Consider the following 11,921-nt stretch of genomic DNA (forward strand, 5'->3'; position numbering starts at 1 on the left):
TACAATAGGCGAACCTACGAAAAAAGTTTGCATTCAAGAAATTTTTGTGGTCCAAGAATTTCCAGATGTATTTCCTGATGAACTACCCGAACTGTCAGTGGATGAGAAAGTTGAGTTCACAATAGACCTTAATCTGACACCCAGCCTATCTCAGTTGTCCCTTACCACATGAGTCGTATAGAGATGGAGGAGCTGATGAAACAAATCAAGAAATTACAGGATAGTGGGCTCATCTGACACAATGTATCTCTTTGGGGTGCTGGAGTCACGTTTGCAAAGAAATAGGATGGGACCCTGAGATTATGTATCGACTACAGAGAATTAAATAGAGTCACAATAAAAAACAAATACCCCCTCCCCATAATTGACAACTTTTTTGACCCATTACATGGTACACAGATTTTCTCCAAGATAAACTTATGTTCAAGTTACCATCAGGTAAAGATCATAGCAGAGGACATTCCCAAGATAGCTTTCAGAATTTGGTACGGACATTATGAGTTCCTGGTCATCCCTTTTGGGCTAACCAATACGCCAGTTATATTTATGAACTTGATGAACATTATTTTAAATAATTCTTGAATCAGTTCGTCATTATGTTAATCGATGATATCTTGATCTATTCAAAGAGTAGAGAGGAACACATTCATCACGTGACTCAAATTTTACAGGTTCTCAGGGAAAAGAAATTATATGCAAATTGAGTAAGTATAGGTTCTGCCTCAAGCAGACTACCTTCCTAGGGCACATCATATCTAAGGATGGAGTATCAGTGAACCCTGAGAAAGTTGAGGCAGTACTTGGTTTGGAGAACTTGACTTTAGTTAAAGATATTCGTAACTTTTTGGGAATGGTGGGTTATTACCGCAGATTTTTTGAATGGTTTTCTAGCTTAACTGCTCTTTTGACCTGACTCATAAAAAGAATGTTAAGTTCGAACGGAACGAGAATTGTGAAAGGAGTTTTACAGAACTTAAGAAGCGGTTGACCACCGCACCTATTTTGGCCCTACCAAGTGGGACGGGTGGATACACAATGTATAGTGATGCCTCCTATATGAGACTGGGTTGTATTCTGATGCACCATGGGAAGGTTATAGCCTATGGGTCCAAATAGTTGAAGAGTTATTAAAAGAATTACTCCACTCACAACTTTAAATTGGTCGCCATTGTGCACGCCTTGAAAACCTAACGCCAGTACTTATATGGGGAGACTTTTGAGATTTACACAAACCATCAGAGTTTGAAACATATGTTCACTCAAAAGGATTTCAACATGCGTCAAAAGCGTTGAATAGAGCTCCTCAAGGACTATGATTGTAAGATTTTGTATCACTTGAAAAATGGCAACGTGTTAGCTGATGCACTCAGCAGAAAAAATGCAGGTATGTTGGCTCACCTAATAGTTTCTGAATGCAGGGTAATAGGGGCTGCAAAGTAAATACAACTTCAAGACTTGAAGAGAATTACATGCCTGATCCATCTAACAGTCCAACCCGAATTGATTCAGAGAATAAAGAAAGTCAAATTGATTGATTCCACCCTAGTAGCTCTCATGAAGGATGCAGAATAGGGGGTAAATCAAGAATTTAGTGTCTTTACCGACAGGTTGCTCAGATTCCAAGATAAAGTGTGTATTCCAAATGACAGTGAACTAAAAAGGGACATCATGACAGATGTTCATAACTCAAAGTTCGTTATACATCCCAAAAATACTAAGATGTATTAAAACATGCGACCTCGATTTTAGTGGAGCAGGATGAAAAGAGAGATAGCCAACTTTATCTCCAAGTGCTTGGTATATCAGCAGGTTAAGGTGGAACATCAATAGCCAAGTAGGTTATTTCAGCCATTACTGATCCTGGAGTGAAAATGGGAACATATCATCATGAACTTCGTAACATGATTGTCTAAGACACATTCAAGACATGATACTATCTAGGTAATTATTGACTGGTTCATTAAGTCCTCTCACTTCTTGGCTATCAAGATGACGGACCCATTGGATAAGTTAACAAGAATATATATCTGGAAGATAGCCAGGTTATATGGAGTCTCGGTGATAGTGGTATCTGACAGAGATCCCAAGTTCACTTCTCGGTTTTGGTCTAGTCTTCAGCAAGTCATAGGAACGAAACTGTCCCTTAGCACCACATTAAACCTCAAATCGATGGACAATTAGAGAGAACGATTTGTACACTGAAGGATATGCTATGAGCTTGTATTCTAGACTTCGGGGGGCCATTGGGATGATCACCTACTTTTGATAGAGTTCGCTTACAATAAAAACTATCAAACATGTATTAGTATGGTCCCTTATGAGGCATTATATGGTCGATCCTATAGGTTTCCAATCTGCTGGGAAGAGGTGAGCGATAAAAAATTATTTGGCCTAGATCTTGTAGATGAGACTACAACCAAAATAATTAAAATAAGGAAGACATCCAGACAGTTCAGAGCAGGCAATGATTTATGCGGACACCTGGATAAGGGATTTGAAATTTAAGAAAGGCGATTGAATGTTTCTTAAAGTCACTCATTTCAAGAAAATTAGTAGGTTTGATAAGAGGGAGAAATTAAATCCCTAGTTCATTAGGTCATTTGAAATCTTAGACAAGATTGGTACGTCCGCCTACAGATTAGCATTACCACCAGAGCTATCCAGAGTTTATAATGTGTTTCATGTGTCCATGATACGCAAGTACAACCCGAACCCTTCACACATCCTGTCCCACAAAGCCTTTTCACTCCAGGAGGATCTATCCTATGAGGAGGTACCGGTAAACATTGTGAATCGAAAGAGTAGTGTGCTTCGCAATAGAGAGATTTTTTCGTCAAAGTCCTATGATAGAATCACACACAGGAAGAGACCACTTGGGAGCTAGAATAGGACTTTAAAGCATAGTACCCCCAATTGTTTAACTAAGAGAGAGGGTGACAAATTTGAGAGGCCAAATTTTTTAAAGAGAGAGAGTTGTAATACCCGAGTCTGAAAATCTACTTGGGATGATTTTTTATATTATTTTATTCATAAAAAATTCATAAATAATTAATTTTATTTATTTTAGTTTAGTTTTATTGAATTTTTGAGAAAAAATAAATTAGGAACAAAATTGAAAATAATTTTAGGAGAAAGGTTGAAATTTTGAATTTATTGGGTGTTTTTGAAAGAAAAATTGAAAACAAAGGGTTAAAATATAAAAAAAAAGGTTCAGCCACATGTCCAGATCTCATCTTGCGCATGTGAACGACCCATACACGTTCCCTCTTTAGGCACGATTGAACCATCAGATTCAATCTGATCGTACTGTCCAAATTCATTCCTCGAATAAGATAGATCGAACAGACGAGAAAGGACCACGTATCCCTGAAAAGACGGCGTAGATCGACATGAGATCGGTATTTAAACAACGCGTTCAAGAAAACCCTAACCCTAACCGCACATGCCCTCGTCAGAGAAGAAGAACCAGATGTTGGAGAAAGAGACCGACCACTGGCCGGCGCTGCACCGTAGCCACCGCCGACCACTAAAAAAGGTAAAAATTTTCTCTCCCCACTCAGAATTCAATTTCAAGTCTTCCTATGGCCATATCAGAGCAAAAAGAGGCGATGGATGAGCCGAAAACTGCAGGTATAACCCGGCAGAGCTGCTGCGGCCAAAACCCTAAACCGTCTCTGATGATCCCCCTTCTCGTTTCCTGTTTAACACGATTCTTTGACCATTGTGTTTACTATCCCTTTATGTGCTGGTTAGCCAAAGAAGAGACCCCAGCCACGAAGGAGAATCGGCGGAGCTGCCGTACGCAGAGACCTGCCCCCCGCCAATAGGTTCTTTTTTTTATTTTTGTGGCCAACTAAGGCTTCCTAATGTATTTTTTCACAAAGATACGTGTAAAACCGACTAAAACTAGTCAAACTTGGCCAAGTCGAGGTGAACCACCGCTGTGGACGACAGAGCCAGCATTGGAGCACGACACTACCCTAAAATTATTCGGAAAGAGTTTTCAACACCAATTTTAAATTTTTGGGGTATTTTTAGGTACTTGACAAGTATTTTGATTTCTGTAGGAAAAATTTAAGAAACTTGGGGCCCATCAGGAGGCGTAGTGGGTAGCACAGTATTTTGAAACATCAATTCAGATAAGAATCCCTCATCCTATTCTCTGTTACGGTAAATTGGGGCTTAATAATCAGTAATTCTATATTTTGTAAAAATAAAAAAAAACTCTAATAATAATTATAGGTCATTAATGGAGCTGAAACTGGTTAATGTACGATTGCCTTAGTTTACTGTTCATTTCTGTTGTATTGCTTCAAAATATTTATTATTGTATTATGTGCATTAAATTACTAGTTTGAATTGTGTCCTCAGTTATCTGGTTTATTTGGTTCTCTCTACACTGTTTATTTGTTTATTTAGTTATTTGGTTACCCAGTTATCATAAACCGTATTGCTTGCTTAGATGCCTTTTAGGTAAATCTATAAATACGTAATGAGACATTGATATGTGATTGTTGGTTGTTGGAATGTGAAGATCTATATATGTGAAAATTTACTAGGTACCCTAAGAAAGGGTGGACGAACTCGATACATACGGAACCTTACTGTAGACATTACTTCAGTCGGACAGGGCTGAAAAGTCTCATATCGGAAGGGTTTGAGAGATATTATTCAACCTCATACTAGACGGGGTATCGAGGTGATGGTATATTTGGCACCTATCACCGAACAGGGTATAAAAATAATCGGATTAATTGTCAATCTAAATACTGGGTTCACGAGTAAAGGGATATCCCTATAGACCCCTAGGAATCTCAGTAAGTAGGTAAAAGGAAGAGTTACATATCTTATGTATGAAATTAAAATGTCATCTGGTTACTTATCTTCATAGGTTGATTTTGGAAAACCTGTAACGGTAAGTATGGAATAAATATTTTAATGTTAAATGTATTTACTTAAATTAAGGGTTCTATTGGTTATTTTGTGATCTTGACTAACCTTCTATTTTTCGTATCAGTGATTAGTGTGATATCCTTATTAGACTAGTGTAACTCATTCTTTTATTAACTATTTCATATTAAGAAAACCAATATCCAGATCCCAATCAGCAAGAGGGTTGTGAGTAGTTTACCTTCCCGACTCCCTTCAAGTGCTAGTGGAGGCTAACACCCTAGGATATCTAATTTTTTTAATTATCATTTGTCTTTTTTTATGAACTAATGTAGAATGGACATTCTCGTAGTCCTATTGAGTATTCTAATTTACTATGTAAGAAATGTAAACTCTAATTTAATTGTTCGCTTTCGCATTTAGATAATAAATTCTTTTCTTTTAGTTCGGGCATTTACATTTTTTTATACCAACCAAAGCAGTAGAGAGAGTGAAAATGAGAGATATAAAATTCATCATTTTGGCCTAATCTATAGCATTTAAATGTCAAATGATCATTATAATGGATAAGTTATAATTTAAAAATGGAATTTGAAAAAGGTGATGATGAAATCAATGAATATCTAAGCCTTAATAATAGTGAATAATTAAAAATACTCTAAAGGCAAATGTCCCACATGTTTGAATGAATTTAATCTCTATGCATGATCATATTAGTGTATTTGACAAATAACTGTGGCAATTACTATGAGTAATTTGACAATTTCGGTGAAAAACAAAAATTTTCAGCTTTTGTAAAAAATCTTAATCTTATGCAACAATCTGATAGGTCCCAGTCAAAGCTTCAAAAAATTACAAGTTTGTTTCTCTTTATGGCAAGAATTACCAATAGAAGTTTTTGAAAAATTTTGATCTAGTTTATTGATGATTTCATGGGTCTATGAATAGAAATGCATACAACAAAATTTGTTAATCCTACGATAGTAGATAAGAATGAAAAATTACAGAAAATCAAAAAGATACTAGTGGTATTGTGGAGAGTAGATCATGCGATTCTTTTTTACCATTTCTTCAACTAAGTGTTTTTCTAGTTGTAACTAATTCTACATATGTTTTTTAGATGTTCATAATCAGTTCTGTGGTGGTTGCTCATTACATATACTTTGGATTCTTGATGGGGATCCATTGGGATCATTGGGGCTTATCATCACTCTTCGCCTGAAAAGGAACCTTGTTCGTGAGGTTCAAGTTAAGGAATCGATCTTGCAATTCTTTTGAGTTTTCCCATGTTGCATCCTTTTGTAGGTAGGTGTTTCCATTTGACTAGACTTTCTTCAATAAATTGGATCTTTTTTTGAGCCAATATGTATTCAAGATTGCTTCGGGTTGGAGGATAATCTTCCCTTCTTTTGTTGTGGTAGGCAGCTCCTTAATAGTGAGGATTGAGTTGCCAATTTGATTTTTGAGAAGGGATATGTGAAATACTTTATGAATACACGATTCTAGTGACAACTTGAGTTTGTATGCTACTTGGCCAATTTTTTCTTCTATCTAGTACGACCTAAAGAAGTGATAAGTAAACTTTTAGAGAGCCCTTGTGAAAACTATTTACTAACGATAAGGCTGTAGCTTGAGAAAAACCCAATCACTAACCTGAAAATCCACATGACATCACCCAATATTTGTTGTTTGTTGCATGCAGTTGTTTGTTGTGTGTAAATTGGCCTTGGGATGATAAAGTAGTTCATTTCTGATTGTTAATTCTTGATCAACCTCATTCACGATTGTCATACCCTCAACATAATGTGGAATATTGGGCGGTGGCCAACCATAGAGAGCCTGAAAGAGGGTATGAGCCATTGGATGAGTGGTATGTGGTATTGTACGAGAATTCTACCCATGGAAGGAGGGCATACCACTTGTTAGGTTGTTGATGGGCAAAACATCTAAGATACTGTTCAACACATCTGTTGACCACTTTTGACTACCCGTCGGTTTGAGGATGATATGAAGAAGAGCTCATCGTCAATTCTGTACTTGAAAATTTAAAGAATTCATTCCAAAAGTGACTGATTAAAATAACATCTCGATTACTTAAAATGGATCGTGGCATTCCATGTAGCTTGACGACTTCTTCTATAAATTATTGTGCTACTCGTTTTACAATGTATGGGTAAGTTAATGCTAAGAAATTAGCTGATTTGTTGAGACATTCTATAACTACCAAAATAGTGTTCTTGTCCTGAGAAGGCGACATGCCCTCAATAAAATCCATTATGATATCATCCCAAACTTGACATGAAATTGAAAGAGGTTGCAACAACCCAGCTGGTGATAAGGTTTCCGTCTTGGCCCTTTGTCAAGTTTCATATGCCAATACATAGTCTTAAATGGTTTATCTCATGGAAGGCCAATAGAATTTTTGTACTAGCCTTTTATAAGTGCGGAGTATACCTAAGTGACCTCCTATAGGTGAGTCATAGTAGACTTGTAACAGTTGCTAGATGATGTTTGACTTGAAGGGAATGACAACACAATGTTTATAGTAGATTAGGCCATTTTTCTTATTGTAGGTGCGTCTCGGGTGGTCTTATGCCAATTTTTCTATTTTCTGCATATAGGGTTCGTTTTGGGATTCCTCTCATATCTTGTCCCATAGTGGTGTGCTAACGATAAAGAGAGCATGTAAGGTGGGGTTGTTGTATTGGTAGGAAAGGGCACTGACGACCTAATTCTCTTTGTCTGGCTTGTATCTTATTTCATAATTATAATTGGATAGTTTGGAGATAAAGTCTTCAAGTCTGTATGGCAACTACTACAACTAACATTTTTTTAGCATATGTTGACCAGGATAGTTGGGATGCTCCCAAAGCACAGCTCATGTAAGTAATTGGTTTCCCCCGTTGGGTGAGTACTACCACAATTCCTTTCCTTAATGCATTTACTTCAATAGTGAAGGGTTCAGTGAAGTTAAGTAATGCTAACGTGGGTGTGGAAGTCATGACTTGTTTAAATCCTATGAATGCTAACTTACATCTTTATTCCATTGAAATGACCCTTTTTTAAGCAAGTTGGTCAGTGGTTTAGCTAGAATCCCATGGTTCTTTACAAACTTGCGGCAATATCCAGTAAGACTTATAATAAATCCACAGAGGTCTGAGATAGTAGTTGACTTTGGCCAATCTAACATAGCCTGAATTTTTTTTGGGTCTATTTTAATCCCTTATGGTGTGATGATATGACCTAAATATTATAATTCTCGATGGTCGAAGATGCACTTCTTTAGTTTCATAAAAAATCTGTGCTACTTAAGAATCTCAAAGACTTTCCTGACATAAGTTAGGTGGGAATCCCAATCGGCACTATAAACTAGAATATCATCAAAGAAAACCAAAACAAATTTCTGTAAATATGCCCTAAAGATAGAATTCATAATAACTTGAAAAGTATAGAGTGCATTACACATGCTGAAGAGCATTACCGGGTATTCATAGTGGCCATTGTGAGTTCTGAAAGTGCTCTTGTGGATATCATAGGGATGGATTCGAACTTGATGATAACTAGTAGTGAGATCCAAGTTGGTGAAATAAATAGCCCCATACAATTCATCTTACATATCTTTCGTAGTCGGAATGAGAAAATGATCTTTAATATTAACTGCATTGAGGGCACAGTAGTAGGTACAAAATCATCATGTCCCATGCTTCTTCTTTACCGATAAAACTAAAGAAGATAAAGGGCTAGTGCTTGGGTGAATGAGTTTTGAATTGAATATTTTGGACCCTTGTTTCTCAATCTTTGTTTTCTAAAAGTATACATATTGGTAAGGTTGGACATTGATGGTTTGCTGTTGTCCTTGAAAGGAATCCAATGGTCAATGTCTCTTTCAGGTTGTAACTGATCTGGCTCACTGAATAGCTCAGAAAGCTCCCTCAACAAATCTTGCAATTTTGGTCTGTTCACCAGTAGAGAAGTCTTACTTTCAGCCATGAAACAGATTGCATACAGTGGTGGCTGGGTAGAGCTTAGCTGATCTCCTTCAAAGACGCCACCTGGATGAGAGGCACGCCTAATTCGTATAGCCTCTGTGGCTTGTTCAGCCATTAAAACTCCATGGCTAACTTTTTTCAGTCACAAGCCACCATCCCCAATGATTCTAACTATTGTACACCTATCACAACATCAAGCTCGATCAGTGATAATGAGTAAAAAGTAAGGGTAAATAGGATACCTTGGATTGAAATTGGCATATCCTCGAATCGGCTTATGCATTTCATTAGTTCTTTATTTGTGACCTTAACTGAAAATGGCAAAGTCAACACAATTCAAAGTCGCAAGCATCTGGCAATGCAGTTGCTGATAAACTTATGGGTAGATCCACTATCAATAAGGGTTGTGACCTTTTGTCTCCATATAGAGGCTAAAACCTTCATAGTTCGGGTAGTAGACCACCTAGTGAGGGCATGGAGTGAAATTTTGTGATTGTCTACGTCAGTTTATTTCCCTTCATCATACCTACCTTCGAGCAACAATAGCTGCAACTTGTGGTATTAATGGCCCGCAGTGAAATACTCATCGTAATTAAAGCAGAGCCCCTATGCACCATGTTGTTGCATCTCGTCTTATGAGATGTGTTTTGCTAAATTAGGGGTAACTAGGGTTTATTGGTTCGGGATGTACTGGGCATTGGGAGCGGGTTGGGTGTTTGTTGTTGGGACGAGCAGATTTCACCCTGGTTGGTTTACTCTTTACTGCCAGTCTGTTTGTTCCTCTTGGATGTGGGTCAGGTCGAATACATGTTCTAAAGTTTTAGGCCTAAACATGCGTATTTCATCAATGAACTCGGGTTTAAGCCCACTAATAAAAGTCTGATTAAGACCTTTTAGGTCCATACGTGTACCTAATTGCCCAAGTGTTTAAATTATTTTTGACACTTTTTTAATGGGTCGGTCTGCCTGATGTGGGATACGGCCTCGTCAAAGTCCTCGAACTCAGTTGAGCTGAACTTGACCCACAACTCCTCTTTGAACATGGCCCTCTTCTTTGTAAGTCTAGTTTAGCCACTACCAGTAGTAGTTGGCTTCTCCTTCAAGGTGGAATGAAGCTAGGGTGACATGGTGTTGAGCGACTGTTGCCTAGAAGTCAAAGAATTGACCCACTCGGTTGAGCCATTCGATAGGGTCACCGCTGAAGAAGGACAAAAAATCAAGCTTAGTTAGTTGGGAGTAAAACTTCAACCTCCAGTCTTCATGTTCGGCCCCTTCTTCGTACACTGATCACGGTGAATTCGGGTGACTCAGTCGGTTGCTGTTGGATCCCTTTTGGCTAAAGGCGATGGTGTTTAATAGCTGCTTAAGGTTATCTTTGATCATGCATAATTGATCGGTCAGCCTGATTTCCATCCAGCAGAAACTGTCTTGTAACCTCCCGAGGCTAGCTTCTAAATTCTCGATTTATTTTTTGTTGGAGATCATTTCGAGCTAACTCTGATACCAATAATAAGTCCCAATAAGAGCTTCAAAGAACTACAAGTTTATTTCTCTTTATGTCAAGAACTATTAATAGAAGTTTTTAGAAAAATTGATATGTTTTATTAATGACTTCATGGGTTTTTAAATAGAAATACATACAACGAAATTTTCTAATTTTATGGCAGTAAATAAGAATGAAAAATTACAAAAAAAAAAGATACTAGTGGTGTTGTGGAGAACAAATCGTGCAATTCTTTTTTACCGTTTCTTCAGTTGAGTGTTCTTCTGGTTGCAGCTAATTCTGGACATGTTTTTTAGGTGTTCATAATCGGCTATAAGATAGTTGCTCATTACAGATATTTTGGATTCTTTATTCGGATCCGTTGGGATCTTTGTGCTTTATCACAATTAAAATCTTTCAAATATCAAGTAGACATTATATCTTCCTGAAAATAGGCTTAACCTACAAAATTTATAGGAGATAATAGGAATTAGAAGATTAGAGGTATATCTAAATTCTAGAAATTTTGGATTTTGACCAATTTTTCCTTTTTCTTTATGTTGCTTCATATTTTTCCTAATGTTTTTCTAATTCAAACTCAGCATTTTAGAACTTCTCTAGTCTCTTTTCTTAATTTTCTCGCTTCTTCCCCCCCCCCCCCCCCCAAATTCACTAAAAAAATAGAACCCTAACTTCTTTCTTTTTCTCCCTTCCTCTTAGCGAGCACCCTTAATTGCCACAATTCTCTCCTTTTAACACCGAAAGAGGCCTTGGGAATATAAAGATGACACATGAAGTCTAATCTTCCTATATTGAGTCGCACTCAATTCCATCACTCCAGAAACTCTCTCATTGACCTTAGTTCCTGTCTTGCTTGAACAAAGCACCATAAAGTGAATAATGAAAAAAAAAACCCTTTACTCTCAGCATTTTACCATTTCCTTTCTCGACTTTCATCTTTCTCGTACATGGCTTATTTCTCTTACACTTTCGGCATGATGAAGACTCGAACAACTTCTGGAGTTCTTTCTATTGAATTTAATCGGGTGGATAACCCATGATGGGACCTGACCCGATTGGATTAGTGGTAATTGCTAATTCAAAATTCAAAATAAAAAAGATTATGGTTAGTTACCACATCCAAAAGAAAATGAGTAGTTACCAACTTAGTGTTCTGTAAGAAAGAAAAAAACATAACAAAAAATAAGGAACACAACGTATAGAAAAAACACACACACACGCTCTCTCTTAATGAAAAGTTATGCTTCTGTGAAGAAGAAGAAGAGAATTTTTGTTGTTTTTTCTTTAAAAATTTGGTTTTCTATAAGAAATATTTATACTGTGAAAATTACATACAGTTCGTTATGCATTAATATAATTGTATGTGATACTACGTAAAATGATCTTGAAAAAATAATTATAGAATTGTTTTCTAGATTATTTGTTAATCTCATGAGTTTGTAACATTAATATCAGAGTATTTTTGTTAATCGCATGTTTAATTTTTGTTCTAATTTGCATTTTTGTTGAATTTTTGTATAAAATTTATTTTTTACTTT

Source organism: Carica papaya, chromosome 9 (genome assembly GCF_054855325.1).
Source record: "Carica papaya isolate Zhongbai chromosome 9, ASM5485532v1, whole genome shotgun sequence".
Taxonomy (NCBI): Eukaryota; Viridiplantae; Streptophyta; class Magnoliopsida; order Brassicales; family Caricaceae; genus Carica; species Carica papaya.